The sequence below is a fragment of the Rhinoraja longicauda genome, chromosome 5 (assembly GCF_053455715.1).
Source record: "Rhinoraja longicauda isolate Sanriku21f chromosome 5, sRhiLon1.1, whole genome shotgun sequence".
Taxonomy (NCBI): Eukaryota; Metazoa; Chordata; class Chondrichthyes; order Rajiformes; family Arhynchobatidae; genus Rhinoraja; species Rhinoraja longicauda.
The window spans coordinates 49,490,536-49,511,408 of record NC_135957.1 but is presented as its reverse complement, the minus strand read 5'-3'; the positions used below and the strand labels follow the sequence as shown (position 1 = coordinate 49,511,408).

Below are 20,873 nucleotides of genomic sequence, written 5' to 3'. Positions count from 1 at the left end.
AAATAAAGGAGACCTGAGTGTGATAGATATGTGGAATAAGTTACCAGAGGAAGTGGTAGAGGAACATACAGTTACAGTTCAAAAGACTTTAGATCGGGACATAGTTAGAAAATATTTTGTTGCATATGGTCGAAATACAGGCAAACAGAACTGACTCAAGTAGGCAATTTGATTGGCATGGACAAGTTGGGCTTGTTTCAGTGCTGTGTAACTCTTGCTAATATCTGCATTCAAATCCAGTGCCCGTTAATGTATGAAAACCTCTCCTTACCAGTTACTGCACTTTCCCATAAAATTCAATGGTGCAATCTTATTAATGTTGTAAACAGCACTCAATTCAAAACCATTAAAATTAATAAAACAATTTAAAATAATACAAAAATATGTTAAATATGTGAAATTAAAACGCAAAATACTTTTAATAAAGCACAGCAGGTTCAACTTATATTTTCCGGGTGTAATAGTGTGGTGGAATTGCTCGATTTAAATTTCACCACTCCGCTCAAAAAGTAGTTTGTAATTTCCGATAAGCCATCAGCACTTTACCTTAACCAGTGCAGCGTTAACTGGTGGAGCACCGCATGTTGCGGATGTTCCGCAATCAGGTTAACGCTGGTCGGGAGGAAGCAGTGAGCTGGCAGGTCATCAGGGCAGCGAGATCCCAGCTGGCGGCACATCCTGCTGGCACACACGAACCTCGCTGAACATCTTTGGCTGAGGTTTCATTCAGTTTTTTTTCCATTCAGGTTCTCATGGGGTTTTTTTCATTCAGGTCTTCTAAAAGGGAATAAGCAAAACATTTAAAATTATAGAGTGGTGTGAAATTGAAGCTGCAGGTAAAGTGCAGTAGAATAAAATCAGGTAAAGTGAAGTAGTTGGGTAGTTTCAAAGAACTAAAATTGCAGGTCAAGATGCTTTCTGCTGTGCAGTTTCAATTGTGATGCTGTGTTAGTGGAGGTGCTGATTGGCTGACTTGGGGGTCCAAAATGAAGTAAGTGAAGGGTTCAAGGATAATTAATGGATTAACAAATTATATTGATGAAAATAGGTCTCACTCCATCTGTTGATGATTTTGAAAATGTAATTGTCCCTTGCCTCTTGCAGAACCACCTGACATTGGGAGGAGAAAAATAACGATTTGGTGCAATATATGATTGCCATGTGCTTGGATTGTACTGCTGCAGCACTCTCTCAACTGAAGAGTTTCTTGTCCACTGCCTTCAAGAACAGGCTAGTTGATTTACTTGCAAAATAGTAAGGATTATTGGAAGAATGTTTTGTGGTTTGGTTATGTTAATTACAATCCCATAAACAGCCTGTGAATATTTGTTTGTTGGGATTTTATCTTGCAGTTCATGGGACTGATCAACGATTGGTATCTAAGATTTTCAAATGCATTGTTTTGAATCCTCAGATGATGTTAGTTCTGATTGAGTTTCATACTTAATGGTAGAGCTGAAAATTGCATTGTCAAAATAGTTCTTGTTGATATCTATGACAGTTCCAATCAAAGTTCTGTTACTTATCAAACTTTATGAAGTATGCACTTTTTCTTTGAGTTTCAGAATTTTTTTGGAAGAAATTGTAAACTTTATTCCATTAACATGTACAATATGCCTGTGTTACAGAAACAAGTTAAGATGGTTCTAAGCAAAAATAATTCAAATTGAAGTCATTTAATAATCTTGAGAATATCTTTGTGCACGGGGATTACTGTTTGGTACAGAAAATTCCTGATGACAAAGTGCTTGTGCATGTGCTTAAAACATCTTGCAGTCCAATGAAATTGGGTATTTTGTAGAGGTCAAATAAGTAACGTGGAGTGCAATTGGATTGGGCACCTGATGAATGTTTTGCAATTGTCTTCACGAAAGAAGGGTTCATGGTGATCTTACAGTTGAGGAGCATTCATGTAAAATACTAGATAAGATTTATATGGTAAAAAGGAAATGTTGCTGTATTTTGCACCAAAATTGCCAAGCCCAGACAAAGGAAATTCTGGCTGTTGAAAACTGTACGATGTAATTGCATAAAACCTGCCTCCTTTTTAAACCAGCTGACCTATAAAAATGAAGCCAGGTGATTGGACGATTGTTAAAGTTGTACCATTGTTTAAAAGGGAAGGAATAAATCTAGGGGGCCTTTATTTGAAATTTGAAAATTCAATATTCACACCATTGGGCTACCCAAATGGAATATGAAGTCATATGAAGTAAAACAGCATGGAAACAGGGCCGTTGGCCCAGCTTGCCCATTCTGACAGATGCCCTATCTATATGTCCAATCTGGTGACATTTGGCCCATATGCCTCTACACCTTTCCCAACAATGTACCTGTCCAAATGTATTTTAAATGTTATACCTGCCTCAACTACCTCCTCTGACAGCTCATTCCATATTCCCACCATATAGCCCCCTAGATTTATTCCTTTTTAAACAATAGTACAGCTTTAGCAGTCCTCCAAGCCTCTGGCTTCATTCTTGTAGGTCAGGTTTCTATTCAATCTTTCCCCTCTCACCTTAAACCTTGTCTCCTGGTTAATGATTCCACTATGTGCATCCACACTATCTATTCCCCTCATGATCTAATACATTTTTATAGGATCACCCCTTATCCTCCAGTGCTCTAAGAAGTAAAGTCTTAGCCTGCTCAGGCCCTCAAGTCCTGGCAACATCCTTGTAAATCCTCTCTGCATTCTTTGCAGCTTAACAACATCTTTCCTATAGCAAGGAGACCAAAACTGAACACAATACTCCATATGTGGCCTCACCAACATCTAGTACAACCATAACATGACATGACTGATGATGGCCATTGTGCCAAAAGCTTTGTTGACCACCCTATCTACCTATGATGCCACTTTCAAGGTACTTTGATTTTGACGTGATTGTATTTATGTCTGATCTGTTTGGATATCATACAAGACAAAGCTTTTCACTGTACTTTGGTACACATGGCCAAAAGAAACCTAAGTCTAAAATCCCAAGTTGCTGTCATTAACAAAAGTAAAGATTTGGCGGTGGAAGTCGGTTTGTACATTTGTACATGGTTGTTTCCAAACACCCTATAAATTGAATTATACATTGGATAACATGTAAGATGGTGCGTGTCTTTGAAGAGAATTTGGATGTTGATTGAAGAAATTTAATTGTAAGAACTGTATGGGGGAAAATCTAAAAAGCAAGAGTTGTCCATCCTGCACCTCAACTACCAGCTATCCAATATGATCTGCACCTGGCCCCATCTGTGTCGGTTCCCCATAGCCCTTAACTTCTCTGAACTTTCAAAAGAGTGCCTACTTTATCTTTGACTACACTCGATGATTTTGCCCACACAATCTTCTGGCTTAGTGAACTTTAGAGATCCATCATCCTCAATGAGAAGTTGTTCCTCCACACCTCAGTTTTAAATGATTGGCACCTAATCAATAGAAGGTATCACAAAATGCTGGAGTAACTCAGCAGGTCAGGCATCTCAGGAGAGAAGGAATAGGTGACGTTTCGGGTCGAGACCCTTCTTGAGACTGAACTAATCAATAACTATGTCTTCCTCCCTCCCCAGCCATGTCCTTTAGGATGTTGTGTGTTTTAATAAAATCGCCTCTCATTGTACAAAACTTCAAAGAATATAGATTTAATTGGTTTAGTCATTCATGTCAGGACGACCTTCATCCCAGGAATTAGCCTAGTGTATCAATGAATTTGTAGATTAAGAGTTTAATGAATGTAAAATTTGTTTATCGCTGCCAATGGAACAAGTGCAGTCTTGTGACGTAAATAGCAAATAAATCTCAGCGCTGTTTGAAACACCTGTGATTTAATCTGTACAAATGTCTTTATTTTTAAGGTAGATTCATTCAGCAAAATGTTAAATCTCCCCAACTATTGATTCCCCCCTCCCCCGGCTCCCCCTCCCATTTGATTCTTGGAATCGGATTCTCATTTATCTTTGCAAATAGTTTCAAGTATTTAATCAACTTGTGGTTTCCTCTTGGCTCATTCATCATTATGTGATTAATGATTGTGTCGATTCTTAATATGCATCACTTGATTTTCTTTGGCCCTGACATTCTTAATTGAGGAAAAGGTCAGAATTTAGCAATGTCGGAAGTTTTAAAAAAATGTTAAATAAGCCTCACGTTTGGCAGCCATTCTTTCCCCTCTCACTGTTATATTGACCAGCCTAATCTTTTTTCACATTATTGACCAATCAATATTGCATGATGTCTAATTTATCATACATGATGTATGATTTTTTTTCATACTGACCATTGTCAACAAGAATTTTTATTAACCCTGTACTAAACACTGTGGAAAATAGACTCTTAGGTGCTCCATTGGCTCATTGAATTAGTGCAACAAAATAGGCCCTTTGATCATTCAAATGTTACCATGTGATGCAAATACTGGTATTTGGGAATAAATTGTGAAATTGTTCTACATTAAGTGAAGTGAAAGGACACTCTAAATAGAGTAATTAATGTTTGGTTTATGAATAACAATTCAATGCCGCTGAAGTTGTAAATATATCTTAGAAATATTGTTACCACCAAAGGTTGTCACCTATGTTCTAGACACTTGCATTCTTGAGGACAGTAAATCTAAATTATTGGTATTTTCTAGACCAGAAAACAGTTTCAATGGAAATATTTTTCTGCTGAATAGATTATTTATTGCTGTGTATACCAGTGCTTTATGAAGCGCATTAGAAGTGGAATGTAATTGTTGTATATAAATGGCTAAGAACAGTTCAGAAAATGTACTTTTGTGAGGTAGCACAAGGGACCAAGATTTCCCTGTTAGCATCGTTTTATCTTTATGAAAGCTCTGAGTCACATCAGACTGAGTGGGCTGTCATCCAGTATGTGCCTCAGATGAAAATCAACCATTGTAGTCATCATGGCTTTTGTTTTAGGAAGAGCGCATAAATGTAATTCTCTACTGTTGGGGATGATGAAGTCTAATTTTTAGCAAACTACTGTCCATTTTAGTGTAGCGATACAGCGTGCAAACAGGCCCTTCGATCCCCACACACTTATATTATCCTACACACACACAAAGGACAATTTACATTTATGCCAAGCCAATTAACCCACTAACCTGCATGGCTTTGGAGTGTGGGAGGAAACCGGAGATCCTGGAGAAAGCCCACGCAGGTCACGGGAGAATGTACAAACTCCATACAGATAGCACCCAGTAGTCAGGATCGAACCTGGGTCTCTGGCATTGTAAAGAAGTAACTCTACCGCTGCGCCACCGTACAGTGCTAAATAGACATGTAAAATAAATATAAAATTTCTAGCGCTAACATTAGCGGCACGGTAGCGCAGCAGTAGAGTTGCTGCTTTACAGCGAATGCAGCGCCGGAGATTCAGGTTCGATCCTGACTACGGGTGCTGCACTGTAAGGAGTTTGTACGCTCTCCCCGTGTCCTGCGTGGGTTTTCTCCGAGATCTTCGGTTTCCTCCCACACTCCAAAGACATACAGGTATGTAGGTTAATTGGCTGGATAAATGTAAAAATTGTCCCTAGTGGGTGTAGGATAGTGTTAATGTACGGGGATCACTGGGCGGCACGGACTTGGTGGGCCGAAAAGGCCTGTTTCCGGCTGTATATATATGATGATATGATATTAGCATACAATGTAGATATTGGGGAACAGATCCTTTTGAAGCACATTTTATTTTTAGTAATAGACATGTTGAAAAGGTACAGCAGGTTTTCCTTCAGCGTGCCTTGGGTATACAGGATTTGAATATTTCTTTTTAAAATCTAAAGGGACGTACTATTTTGGGTTTTTTACACCAATAAAATTCTGCTCCTGCATTTAATTTCTGGCTGGTTTAAAAAAAAATTTGCTTTAAAATTTTTATGTGCAACCTTCAAAATGCACATATAAACGACTACTGAATGTTTTAATTGTGTGATGACCTGGTCTGTGGCACCACGGTGGTGACCTGGTAGACAATACATTTTTATGAGGTGAAATTACTTTGTGCACACTTTTTAATTATTTCAATTTAATTGCACACTATAGAATTAAAAGTTTATTTTTTGAATTTTATTAATAACCAGATATGCTTGACTTTGCCAAACACTAAGATCTAAAAAGCAGTGGATATGTATCAGTGGATATAAATCTGGATTTAGCAGTGGATATAATATTCTGAACCAAACCTCTTGAACAACCCCTCCTAGTTGTTGTGAATGTGTACGACGACAATACCATGACTATCATGGTTCTAGCTAAGGTTACAAAGGTAAGACATATCTGGCTTCTTGCATTCAAGAAGCTGGCAACAAAACTCCAAGAAACCAACCAAGATTAAACGTGATTAAAGTCTCAGTAAACTGTAAGTAAGCAACGTCAGCAAACCCTATAGTCATGTTAATTAACATGCCATTATCATTCCTTATTTAACTAAAATATTTTGAATGAAATTGATTTAAATTATAATACCCTGTCGGGAGACACCTGTTTCAGCTCAAGATCTCTAGTCTAAAATAAGACCCTCAAGTGCAAAAATAGTATGTCATGATACCCCATGGAGAGCAATCACACTTTGGATGTGTTGAGACTTTGAAGATTCAAACTGAATTCTTCAATTACATTAGAGCATTTGTTAAATATCCTTTAACTCAAAAAGCTGATTAAAGAGACTGATCATGTCAACATTTTAAATTAAATTGTCCAAGTTATTTGGGTTTACTCTTTTGAATTCAATGAACATTTTTCTAAACAGACTACTTAAAAAAATATCAACAACTTGTAACTATTTAGATTGGAGAGGAAAGACACTGCAAGCAAAATAGAACTATCACAACGGAAAAGATTCATTTTTAAACTTTGATTCTCGCAACGATTGAATGAGAATGCAAGGTAGATACAAAATGCTGGAGTAACTCAGCGGGACAGGCAGCATCTCTGGAGAGAAGGAATGGGTGACGTTTCGGGTCGAGGCCCTTCTTCAGACTGAGTTAGAGAATGAGAACGCAACTTGTCTTACCTTTGATTATTGTTGCAAATTAAACCTTGGATCTGCAAATTAGTATTACTTATCGTTTTGGTATTTTCCTTTTATCCTTCAAATGAGATTAAGGTTTGTGGATGTGACCAATCGAACTTGGTGCTTAACTTTATCATTATTCCCTTTAGGATAAAACCATTTCAGTCTGGGGTTTTTTTTGTTGACCCCAAAATTGTGACTGGGATAACAAAAGTGATCTATGACAATGTGATATTTTATCTCATGTTGACCCCATTGCAAATTACAGCAACACCAGGAAAACTACATATATTCTGGGATATCTCCTGTGTTTTTATTAAAGTTAATTCTTGCATTTTGGGAGCCAGATCCTTTTGAGAAAGGCATTCACAGATTCGTCCACCTCCCTTCCCTCCCCCCTCGCCCTCCTTCCTCCACCCTAGTCATATAACCAGTTCCACAGTTCACAACAAATTACCCCTCTTGATCGCAACTTCCCCAGTCAACAATTGGCCTATTGGGGAACCAATCTGCCTGAGGTCATCTGTTGCCGTCCCTGATTTGTGCTGGTCTTTTCTCCCCTCCATTTTTCCCTCACCTCCTCCTACTTTCAGTATACAGAAGGATCCTGACCTGAAACATCACCTATGCATTTTCTCCAGAGATACTGCTTGACCTGCTGAGTTACTCCAGCACTTTGTATCTATCCTTAGTTATTATTCAGGTCCCAGCTCTCTCAGCTTCAGTGCAACAGACTGGTTAACGTGCCGTGATCCTTAAACATAATAACGGAAGACCTTGGAAACCAGTTGGGAATGAGTTCTGCTATACGATTAGAGTTGTACTCTAGTATAGCTGGGACATGTAGGCCGGTGTGGGCTAGTTGGGCCGAAGGGCCTGTTTCCACACTGGGATGGAGAAAAAGGTTACTTGAAGTTAGACAAGTCAATATCAATATCTCCCTCCCCCCACCCAAATCACACCAGCTTTTCATTCTCACCTAGCTACAGCTAACAATGACCTGTTTCCTTTATCATTGTTACTATTTTTGCAAATCTTTCATTCATTTGTTCTATATCTCTCTATATCGTTGTGTATATATCTCTTGTTTCTCTTTCCCGTGACTTTCAGTCTGAAGAAGGCTCTTGACCCAAAATTTCACCCATTCCTTCTCTCCATAGATGCTGCCATTCCCAGCTGAGTTACTCCAGCATTTTGTGTCTAAATTCTGTTTCAACCGGTATCTGCAGTTCCTTCCTACACACAGTCTTCACATACATTGGTGTCTTATTGCTGTGGAGAGTTTATACAGAAACAATTGTATCCCCTTGACATGTTTTCCAAGACAGTTCTTTTTGCTTGACAATTTCTAAAGTACCTTAAGTAGTTCTCTTGTTGCTGATCAAGATCGTGTTATAACAAAGTCAACCCGCTTATACAAATAGTGCTCCCTAATTCATCAATGATCCACTTTTTAATTATGTAGTCACTTGACTCTTAAACCCATTACTGCTGACATCTCAAGATCTAATTGACTGATTTAACTACCATCTGCATGCTATTTGGTATAAATTGATAGACTCTCATATTCCTATCTTCTGACTTCCATTTGATTTCGTAGAGTCATGCCACTTGGAAACAGGCATATTGGCCCAACTTGCCCATGCCCACCAAAGCAACAACTTCTCAGCACTCTCCTTAATACTCCCAGTGTCAGGAACGTTACAAAAACATTGGAATCGTATGTACTTCAAGCAAGTATGTCGGCAAATCTTCAGGGGTTTGTATTGTCATGGGAACAATCTTGATTGTGGAGAGTTCAGGTGAGGGTCATGGCTGAGACATGGAAGTGATTGATTCCTTTTCTTTGAAGAAAAAGACTTTTTGAAGGTCTCTGTTAGCTTCTGGCAACTCCAGAGTGGGCATGAATAACATCTTGTCCTTCATCTTGGTCTGGTACATAGCCCAAATGTTCCATGGTGTACCATGCAGTAAACAGCCCAATATCTGTGATTGGGAGTGACTTTCACTGACCGCAATTATTTCAAGTTCCCCAGCTGAGGTTGTCAATAGATGTAATCCTTGGTTACTCATTGGTATTGTTGCAACTAGGGGATTACTGGAGATATGTTTTTGCTTTAATTTGATAAAATGCTGACTTTTTAAAAGTACAAACTGAAAATAATTACCAGGGATTCGCACCTCATTCATTGCATTTATGTTTGAGCTACATCAACTCTACTTTCTCGCCTTATATCCACATCCCCTGATACCTTTGATGTTCAAATCTATTGATATCACTTTTGGATATTCTGAATACCCAAGAATGCCCAACATTGCCAGTTGGAAAATCCCAGGGACTCACAGCATAGAAGGGGAGAGGGACGCACTAGAACCTTGGCATTGGGCATGCAAATGTATGGGTTACTGGTTACCTGCTATTCCATTAATCAAACGTGCATTTTAACCATGTCCATGGGAATGACGGCTGCTTTTACAAATATTCAAAGAACTGATGCAATTTTGATCTAATTTATAATATGCAAACATATTTTTGAAGATTGGTGAAAATATTACCTGTAATTTCAATAAAGAAAATGTTAGTGCCTTCTTAGTGCTGTACAGATTTTGACCTCCAGAGGGCAGAGATAGACAACAGCAGACTTCTTTTCACATTCTGGAATAAATGTTCATTTAAATAGATGATCTTCTGCTACGTGTTGCAAGCAATAAATCTTTTCAGTTCCGAGTGGCTCAGTCTTCCGTTTCATTGTCAGACAACTTGTCGGGTTATTCAAGGTTAGAGTAGCTTGGGTTCAGATAGGAACTCGTGCTGAAATTTTGGATTTGTATTGTGAAAAATAGTTCATCCGTAGAGCATTGTCAAGAGTGTTTTATTGTCATACTAGACCAAGTGGACCTGTTGGGCCCAAACCACTCCTGCATTGGTGCAGCACCCTCCCCTCTCTCCCCCCTCCCCTCTCTCCCCCCTCCCCTCTCTCCCCCCTCCCCTCTCTCCCCCCTCCCCTCTCTCCCCCTCCCCTCTCTCCCCCTCCCCTCTCTCCCCCCTCCCCTCTCTCCCCCCTCCCCTCTCTCCCCCCTCCCCTCTCTCCCCCCTCCCCTCTCTCCCCCCTCCCCTCTCTCCCCCCTCCCCTCTCTCCCCCCTCCCCTCTCTCCCCCCTCCCCTCTCTCCCCCTCCCCTCTCTCCCCCCTCCCCTCTCTCCCCCCTCCCCTCTCTCCCCCCTCCCCTCTCTCCCCCCTCCCCTCTCTCCCCCCTCCCCTCTCTCCCCCTCCCCTCTCTCCCCCTCCCCTCTCTCCCCCTCCCCTCTCTCCCCCCTCCCCTCTCTCCCCCTCCCCTCTCTCCCCCTCCCCTCTCTCCCCCTCCCCTCTCTCCCCCTCCCCTCTCTCCCCCTCCCCTCTCTCCCCCTCCCCTCTCTCCCCCTCCCCTCTCTCCCCCTCCCCTCTCTCCCCCTCCCCTCTCTCCCCCTCCCCTCTCTCCCCCTCCCCTCTCTCCCCCTCCCCTCTCTCCCCCTCCCCTCTCTCCCCTCCCCTCTCTCCCCTCCCCTCTCTCCCCCTCCCCTCTCTCCCCCTCCCCTCTCTCCCCTCCCCTCTCTCCCCCTCCCCTCTCTCCCCCCTCCCCTCTCTCCCCCCTCCCCTCTCTCCCCCCTCCCCTCTCTCCCCCTCCCCTCTCTCCCCCTCCCCTCTCTCCCCCCTCCCCTCTCTCCCCCCTCCCCTCTCTCCCCCCTCCCCTCTCTCCCCCTCCCCTCTCTCCCCTCCCCTCTCTCCCCCTCCCCTCTCTCCCCCTCCCCTCTCTCCCCCCTCCCCTCTCTCCCCCCTCCCCTCTCTCCCCCCTCCCCTCTCTCCCCCCTCCCCTCTCTCCCCCCTCCCCTCTCTCCCCCCTCCCCTCTCTCCCCCCTCCCCTCTCTCCCCCTCCCCTCTCTCCCCCCTCCCCTCTCTCCCCCCTCCCCTCTCTCCCCCTCCCCTCTCTCCCCCTCCCCTCTCTCCCCCCCCTCCCCTCTCTCCTCCCCCTCCCCTCTCCCCCCCTCCCCTCTCCCCCCTCCCCTCTCTCCCCCCTCCCCTCTCTCTCCCCTCCCCTCTCTCTCCCTCCCCTCTCTCTCCCTCCCCTCTCTCCCCCTCCCCTATCTCCCCCTCCCCTCTCTCCCCCCTCCCCTCTCCCCCCTCTCCCCTCCCTCCCCCTCTCCCCTCCCCCTCTCCCCTCCCTCCCCCCTCTCCCCTCCCTCCCTCCCCCCTCTCCCCTCTCTCCCCCCCCTCCCCTCCCTCCCCCCTCTCCCCCCTCCTCCCCCCTCTCCCCTCCCTCCCCTCTCTCCCCCCCTCCCCTCTCTCCCCCCTCCCCTCTCTCCCCCCTCCCCTCTCTCCCCCCCTCCCCTCTCTCCCCCCCCTCCCCTCTCTCCCCCCCCTCCCCTCTCTCCCCCCCTCCCCTCTCTCCCCCCCCTCCCCTCTCTCCCCTCTCTCCTCCCCCCCCTCCCCTCTGAAATTCATACTTGCAGCAGCACAACAGAATATGTTCACTGTGAACAAAATAGTAAAAAAGAAAGAAAAAAAATGTTCTGTGTGTGTATATTTACACATACTCTCAAATACACATACACACACACACAACATAGAATAGTATGGCACAAGAACAAGCTGCTCAGCCACAAGATCTGTGCTCAATATGATGTTAGGTTAAACTAATTGCCCCTCCCTGCACGTGACCCATATCCCTTCATTCCCTGCATATCATGTGCCGATAAAAAAGTATTTTAAACGCAACGATCGTATCTGCTTCCGACACCACCATTGACAGATTGTTCCAGGCAGTCGCCACTCTCAGTATGTAAAACAAAACTTTCCCTCCACATCTCCCTTAAAATGTCCCCCTCTGACCTTTAAAGCTATGCTCTCCCATCTTTGATATTTCCAAATTAGTTCTGACTGTCTACCCTAACTATGCCTCTCAGAATTTTATATATTTCTATCGGGTCTCCCCTCTGCTTCCAACACTCCAAAGAAAACACTTCAAATTTGTCCAACCTTTCTTTACAGCTAACACTCGCTAATCCAGGTATCATTATTATAATCTCTGCTGCACTTCCTCCAAAGCCTCCACATCCTTCCTGTAATGGGATAACCAGAACTGGACACAACACTCCAAATGCAACCTAACCAAAGTTTCATAAAGCTGCAACATGACTTCATAACTCTTATACTCACTATCTTGACTTATGCCCTCTTAACCAGTCTACTTGCATTTGCCAGTTTCAGACAGCTATGGACTTGGACCCCAAGATCCCTCCGCACATCAACACTTCACATTTGTCCTGATTAAATCATATCTGCCATTTCTCTGCTCATATTTGTAGCTAACCTAATCCCGCTGTATTCTTTGATGGCCACATCCTCTGACTCCAAGTGTAAATTCCCTCCATAATCCTTGAGTTGTGCCACCTTCTGTGCAGACCTCCCATACATTTATCCAGGAGCTCTTTCTGGATGTAATCAGGGGCAGGAACCCAGACTGCTTCCCATTGTCTACCCCAGCATAAAATCATAGCGTGGTCAAATTTAAACATTTATCTTAAAAGTAGATTTGTGGGTGGACTTGTGGAAAATTGTATACCACAGTAAAATCTGGGCCATTTGAAAGCTAATTTGCAATGCAATACATTTCAATCCTCAGTTATTGGTCAGGATTGCCTAAATTGACAGTGGTAAATCCTGGGGTGGCAAGACTACCATGTGAGGAGAGATTGGGTTCATTAGAGCTGAGAAGAATGAGAGGAGGTCTTATTGAAACTTACAAAATTGTGACAGGACTGGACAAATTAAATGTGATGAGAATGTTTCCCTTGGCCAGGGTTCAAGTCCCAGAACATGGAGTAAGGGATTTAGGACTGGAATGAGGAAAACCTTTGCTGGGAGGATGATGAACCCCATGGAATGTTTTCCTGCAGCGGGCTGAATATTTCTAAATTGAGATGGATACATTTCTAAATGCAACAGACATGTTTGGGTATTGGGAGAGTGCGGGAAGACGGTATTAAAATAGATTCCCAGTCATAATCGCATTGAATGGTAGACCAGCATCTGACCACCTGGCCTGGTCATCTTCAGTTTCTTTGTAAATTGCATGTGGGGATATAATGATTTATTCTGAAAACAACAGAAATTACAATTCCCTACTTATGAAACCAGGTTTATATATGTTTCTCTCCCAAATTTTTGTTGCAATTACCTACATACAAGGGGAAAACATCTATTGCAATGTTAAAGGTTAAATAGTTGAACATCTTATTATAGTTTATTTTTACATGAGATGAAAACATGATCCCATAGATAAAATTATATCAATTTGTTAAGCACCATCCAAGATGATATGTATAAGTTCCAAAATAATGAATGAAGTGGATTATTGTGATTGTTCTTCAAAACTAAATGAAGTAATGCAACCACCAAATTTGAAAATTTAGTTCGGAATTTTATTTATCATATCATATCATATCATATCATATATATACAGCCGGAAACAGGAACAGCTTAGAATTTTTGGATAATCTTCATAACAAACAATTCTTTGTTTACCTTGTATATATTGTCTACCTTTACTTTGTATACCTAGTATACTGTGGAAAAGAAAATTGGTACACACTTTCATTTTAGCATTTTTTCGAACCAATTTCAAGCTGAATCAGGAATCACATCTGCATTTCATTTCCAACTTTCCAACCTGTATATTAAGAACATAAGTATGAGTTTTTTTGATTTTGCACCAATTTTAAACTTTCTGACCATTGACTGAAATCCAGGGGGCAATAATCTCCTACTTTGGATATTAATTATCATTTTGTTTTTGTTGAAGTAGTATCAATCTTTTCCAAACCACAACTTGTAACAAAAGCAGAGAGATATGCAAATATAAAGATGACTCTTATCAGATTTTAATTATAAATACCACGTGTTCTGCTCATTTCACTGTCGCAGTTCATTACACGTATGACCCTTTGCTGACTATATTAGCTCGTCCTGTTAGGCGTCATCAAAAAGGGTCAAAACTATTCTTCACGTCCCTTGATCTTACCCAAGGTTAAAATAACAAGATACACAGAACTTCTAAGAAAAGTGATGATTGTCACAGATTGAAATGAACACAGCAAGGTATTGTCAACATTGGTCTGTTCTGCTAATCCCGTAAACCCCTTAAAAGGTCCTTTACAGCAATGGCATCCAACTCCTGCTGTCAATGCAAGTTCAAAGCTGACATGGCTCTTCAAGTGTGCACAATTCTTCCATCATTTGGTGAATAGATGATTGTGTGTGAAGGTTTACAACTAAACACATTACAAAGGCTTTTGCCCAAAGGCATTAAGTATTAAAACACTCTTGTGAATTCAAGGAGTTCACAGGATTAAAAGAGACTGCCATGTTTTATGGTCTATCAAAAAGCAAGCAGAATTGCGATAAAATGAGCATACAAAATGAGTGAAGTTAATCTTTGTATCTTTGGTTTTCAATAGCAGTGTTAAATTTCCAGGGCCAGAAAAGCCAGTTGCAGACATTTAAACTATTCAAATGCAAAATAGGTTTGATGGGAACATTTCACTGGGCAAAGATTAACACCTAGAACATGAGAAAGTCCAAAAGCTCCCAAATACAAAATAAACAAGATTAGTCATGCCAGGTGGTTTTTGGTTGCCAAAAGAGGTTTTTGTGGATTTTCTCGTTTGCAGAAAATATTAGTCAGAATCAATTTTGGTCAGGATGAGGCAGTGGTGTTTGACTGTAGAAAGCTGATCATGCTGTATATTGAGGAGTCAATGCCAGTTTTGATAGGATCTTCCATATTAAAAAAAACAGATATTAAAAAAACCCTTTGGACATCTTTGTAGCTTTGAAGAGGAAAAGCTCCACCCTCAGTTTTTTCTGGTCAGAGCATACGAGGATCATGGCCTCCACACCACTGAGACATTGCTGCCTGTCCACATGGTGAGAAGAGCCAACAAGATTGACGCTATACATCCCGATCAGGCAAATGTACTGGTTTGAACTGCAGATGAGGGGCTGTTATTGATTGGGTAGAAGAAGTCAAGATTGGGATAGGAGAGAGTGCTTGTGTTGTGGCAATTGTTTTTCTGGGCTCTGTCCCACTGACTGACGAACTTGGGTTGCTGTGTCCGCCAGACAAGTTTACCACAGGACTGCTCTGTCCACACTGCCTCCGCAAGTACACACACAGAAGTTCAATAGAGTATTCAGTGACTTTCAGACAGTTTAGAGGGATTTAGACTAAATGCAGCCAAATGCAACCAGTTTAGACGGAACATCTTGGTTGGTATGAATGAGTTTTTTCCAAGTCTGTTTCTGTGCTGCATGACTCTAAATCGTGGCAAATCTCCTCTAACCTCTTGAGAAATCAAAGGCGTTGGTGAGTTTTCTTTGTAATTGTGTCAATGCACTGGACTGAGCAGGGACTTTCCAGAGCCTTGGTCGACATTGTTCCCACAATCAACATATTGGCAATAATAAACCAACAATGTAAATGAGAATCTGCTATTTAAAACTGACCAAACAACAGCTATATAAAAATAAATGGAAATTATAGGGACAAAAGTTTAAAGCAGCATTTTAACAATAGGATGCAATTTTTTCAGAGCCTTGGTTGCTTTGTTGCCACAATCAACATATTGGCAAACATAATCTTCTGTCAGTAGGGTCTTGTTCAGTTGAATATGGCTGGCAATATTGATTGTAGAACATCAGTGGCTGTGTTAAAACCTTCAGTTTTAAAGCATCGAGGCATCCCATGGGAAATGGTAAAGTGCTTAACAGTAAAAACACTTCCTATATTTCTTTCCATGGTACAATCAACATCTTTTCAATACGTTCACTTGCAGTTAGTTATTGCCCTGTCCAAGACCAGATTTATTTCTCAGTTTGATGGTGTGACCAGGAGTGAGACTGAAACAAGCAGAAACATTTACTGAGATGTCAAAACATCTAATTAAAGAAAGCAACATTTAAACAAATTAGGCAGAATATAGTAAAGTGAGGAAATGAAGAAAATGAGGGAATAGGGAAAGGCAAGACCTTATAATTAGTTTTCTTTAATATAATGTGTTGAGTTTAAAGTGTATTCAAAATAACCTTTTAGTGATTTGAGAGAGATATAGCATGGAAATGGGCCCTTCAGTCCACCGAGTCTGCTCTGACTAGCGATCACCCCTGTACATTAGCACTATCCTACACACTAGGGACATTTTACAATTTTTACCAAACCTATATGTCTTTGGAGTGTGAGAGGTAACAGGAGTGCCCGAAGAAAACCCACAAAGAGAATGTACAAACTCTGTAAAGGCAGCTCCCGTAGTCAGGATCGACCTGTATCTCTGGCGCTGTAAGGCAGCAACTTTACTGCTATGCCAATGTGCTGCCCTTTAATGATAGAGCATAGTAACAGGCCATTCAGCCCACCGAGTCCACGCCGACAAGCCATATAGTTCTAAACCTTATATACATAAACCACTAAAATACATGAATATGTCAGTGTATTGCTTTACTTCAAGGTTGTTATATATTATCAGATCATATTGATTAGCCTGTCCCTGCATCTTAGGTTGAACCTTCATCAGCTCAAAATCTCTGGGGTTATCGACCAAGAAAGTCCTAGCAGTTAAAACTCAATTGAGTTTTGAACTTGGCCAGTGGAGGAGTTTTAACAAGGGTTTGGGGTAGGATGTGGTGATTTAAAAACCCACAAAAACATGAAGTTTGCTCTTAGCACATGGAACACTGAAATAAAGCAGTCCTTCAGATAACAAAGCATCTCTTTCACAGTTCCCCATGGCTCAGTGTTCATATATGTCCTCCCATTCATCAGCATCGCAACTGAACAAGCCACTTACCATTCATCAACTGAAAATGAATAATGTGAAGTGGTGCCAAGAGTATGTGGATCAAAAAATAAAACGGAATTATTTCCAACAATTTGTAATTTCCCCGAGAGATTACAAATATCTCTTTCTCTTACCCTTTGGCCACTTTTTCAATAGGCTAAAATTGTAGCTGTATCCTCTCACTGGAGTGAAGCCAGGGCCTGACATGACAATCAGCTCGGCAGGACTGAGCTCCAAGTGCAAGGATTCTCTTGGTCAATAATCAATATAGCTGAAGCTTGTGAAGGTTCCTTCAAAGGTGTGGGGTCAGGCCAGCCAAGAGAACGTAGCATGGTATGGGAAGAGTTCTGGTAAAGGTGGAGTTAATGGATGGAAAACATTTAAAGGTTTTTCAATATTTTCCTCGTGTGGCCCAGCTACATCACCTTGCTGGCAACTCAGTGGAAAGATAAGTGATCTAGGCCGAGTACAAATCTGGTGGAATTTGAATTAGCATGCCCTTAAAGAAGGCCTGCATGGACTTGCATAATTGCCAAATTTGTTGGTCCATTTGTGCTAAAGCCATTGATCCATTTGCAATGGCCCACAGCAGCATGCCCCGATATCCGACCATTGTGTCTACAAGCCACGTGACAGAGCGAGCAGGGACATCAGCAACATCATCTGGGAATGAATGCCAGTACTGAGTATGATGTTCTCGGTTTGTTTCCCACTGCTTTCCTTTCCCCGATTTTCAATAATGTATGCTTTTGGGTTACCGCCTGGTTAGATACCCTCAATGATATAAGCACCACAACCCTCTGGGGTTAGAAAATTTCAGAGATTAACCCTCCTCCACAAGAGGTTGTTCCTATACACCTTGGTTTTAATTCACCATCAGCTAGTCTGACAATCATGTCTCCTTGGGGTTTGAGATTTACCCCATTAGTGGACACATCTCAGCATCTAGACTGAAGACTTTTTGTTTCATAAAAACCGACCCTCATCTTCTAAAATGAAGAATAAAGATCGAATTTTGAATTTCTTTATTTGTTTGTGATAGGACAACCCTCTTGTCTTTTGGACCCTCTCAAACTCTCTCTTGCACTGCCTTCAATCCCAGAATATCATTTAAATAAGGGGAATATAACCACTCTGGGTGTGCCCTCACCAGTACCTGTACCATTGTGTCAAGACTTCACCACTAAACTCCAACCCTCTTGCAATATGCCATTGTCTTTCCTAAACAAAAACAATTCTACAGTTTCTGACTCAGAATTTATTACAATAATATTTGATTTTGTCTGGCACAATTAACTTTAATTTGCATGGCCTCCCAGAGAAGGCCTCTCGGCATTTGGGTACTGTTTTCACAAAAGTTTAGAGCTGCACAAGATCACAGATCTAGCCGCTTAAAAAAGCTGCAGTGAGATTGACTTTCAAAGTGTGGTCATAACCCTTTATCTGTAATTTATTGCAATGTTACCGAGGTTACATTGGGTGTCTGAATAAGTGAGTTCGGTATTTTGACTGAGCATGCGCCGGTCATAGGTCGCAAGGGCTAAACATTCTCGCCGGCTGAACTGTTGCGCGTGTACAGACCTGCGTTTCATCCGTATTTTCCAGTTTTGCTTCGTAGAGGTAAGAAAATACTGCTTTAAAAATATTAATTAGGTGTATTTATGGTTAATTTGTACTCCGGTAGACACAAAACGCTGGAGTAACTTACTGGGACAGGCAGCATCTCTGGAGAGAAGGAATGGCTGACGTTTCTGGTCGAGACCACACAGGAAGGACCACTCTCACGGCAGCGCTGGTTGTGGGGATTGAGCTTGTCGGGTGCCGCTCCACCAGGTTGCAGGTGTAATTGGAAACGCGTAGCGGGGGTGTGATCGAGGGAGCAAGAACCAGACAACCGGCTGCAGGGACCCAGCGCTGGCGAACAGCCTCTGCTGGCACCGCCATCCCCGGGAGCGGTGTAGGGGTGAAGAGGAGCAAGGTTTGTGTGGAATGAGGGTGAGTTTGTGCAGCGCCCGTGTCTCCTCTGGACGGTGGGACAAATGACATTGCCTGGGGTGGGAGAGGACTCAGCAACCCGCAATGAAGCACCAAGTGTGGGGATTTTTTAGCATGTAAGAAGGAGCTGTAGACACTGGTTTACACCGAGAAGGAATGGCTGACGTTTCAGGTCGAGACCCTTCCTGTGGGGTCTTGACCTAAAACGTCAGCCATTCCTTCTCTCCAGAGATGCTGCCTGACTGGTAAGTTACTCCAGCATTTTGTGTCTACCGAAGTACAAATTAACCATAAATACAACTAATTAATATTTTTAAAGCAGTATTTTCTTACCTCTATGAAGCAAAACTGGAAAATACGGATGAAACGCAGGTCTGTATACACGCAGCAGATCAGCCGGCGAGAATGCTTAGCCCTTGCGACCTTTGACCGGCGCATGCTCAGTCGAAATACCAAACTCGCTTATTCTCAATCACTTTTTTAATTATCTCTATGACCTGATATAAACTGTAATGGTTAAGTTATTTCTCGGTTTTTATTTCATTGTTGTCACCATTTTACAGTCTAAATCATCGGGTTAAGGCTCTTCGAATCTTACAGCCATGTTATGTGACGATGTGTTTTACTGTTTGAATCAAATCTCCTTTAATGAGCATGAAAGGGATCTTTCATTTCAGGAAATTAGTTGTAAAATCATGAGCATGTCAGGCTTCCTGTTGATATAAAGGTCACGGCGTATGGTTGAATGTTTTATGTAAATAACATTCTTTTGAAGTTACAAAGCTAGGTTTAGGTTTTCAATCATCAGCAGTGTGCAGATAAAGTCAAAAGACTACAAGTGCACAGCTAATAATTCTGCCACAGAGAAGTAGTTTATCATAAGGGTAACATTTCAGTGGCATGGTAAATCTGCAGTAAATTGGTACCATGCAAATGTAAAAATTATTTACAGGACTAGGCTATTCAGCCCATCTAGCTTGCTGTGTAATATAACAAGATCATGGCTGATATGCTTAGAACAAACCCTGTCCTGTACACCCACAATAATGTTTCACCCCTTGTTTAGTAAGTTTATTTGAGCTTTGCCTTTGCAATATTCAAAGACTCTGCTTCAACTGCTCTTGGTGGAAGGGATTGCATAGACATTCAGCCCTCAGAAAGTGATACAGCATAGAAGCATGCCCTTTGACCCAGTTTACCCTTGTAGATCAACTACGTTGATGCCGAACCCATCTAAGCAAGTCCCACCTGTCTTTTATTTGGGTCTTAATTGTAGTTGTGATGTGGTGTTTTTGTGTTTGTGTACTATGTGTGTATGTGGGGGGGAGGGGGAAACTAACACTGTAAATAGATGTCCCTTTAGAACGGAGACCCGACCTTTGTTTTCTGGGTGTTGTCTCCGTTCCTGCTGCGGCCTACCATCGGCCCAACTCCTGGAGCTGTCGGCCTCCGGGGCTCTGGTTCGCGGAGCCCGCGGATCGGACTTACCATCACCGGAGCCGGCCGTCTTCGGAGGCTGCGGGAGCGGCTGCGACTCGCCTTAGGCTCGGGCCGCGTGGATGCCGACATCGGGAGCTCCGGCAGCGGCAGCGTGTTCGCCCGCCCCGGATCGCGGGGCTTGGGGCGCGGACATTTCACCGTCCGGCGCGGCCTAGGATGGCCGCGGGATATTTCTCTGCTGGGCGGGGGCTTCAATGTCGGGAGCCACGACCGCCCCGACGTGCAGCAACAGTGGCGGCAGCAGCGTGTTCGCCCGCCCCGGATCGGACTTATCATCGGCGGAGCCGGCCGTTTTCGGAGGCTGCGGGAGCGGCTGCGACGCGACGCGCCTTGGGCTCGGCCCGATGTGGACCGTCCGGTGCGGCCTGCAACCACAACAACCTGACTGCGGGCGAGGCACAGCGGGAGAAGGGAAAGACATTGTGGCCTTCCATCACAGTGAGGAGAGAGAGGACTGGAGGAGACTCACTGTGATGGATGTTTCTTTGATGGATGTTTCTTTT

At 42.7% G+C, this 20,873-nt stretch overlaps 1 pseudogene; it reads right to left on the bottom strand.

The window, feature by feature from the left end:
• Positions 1 to 18,819, bottom strand: part of LOC144593913 (terminal nucleotidyltransferase 5A pseudogene) — a 61,784-nt pseudogene extending 42,965 nt beyond the window's left edge.
• Positions 18,820 to 20,873: the final 2,054 nt, after the last annotated feature.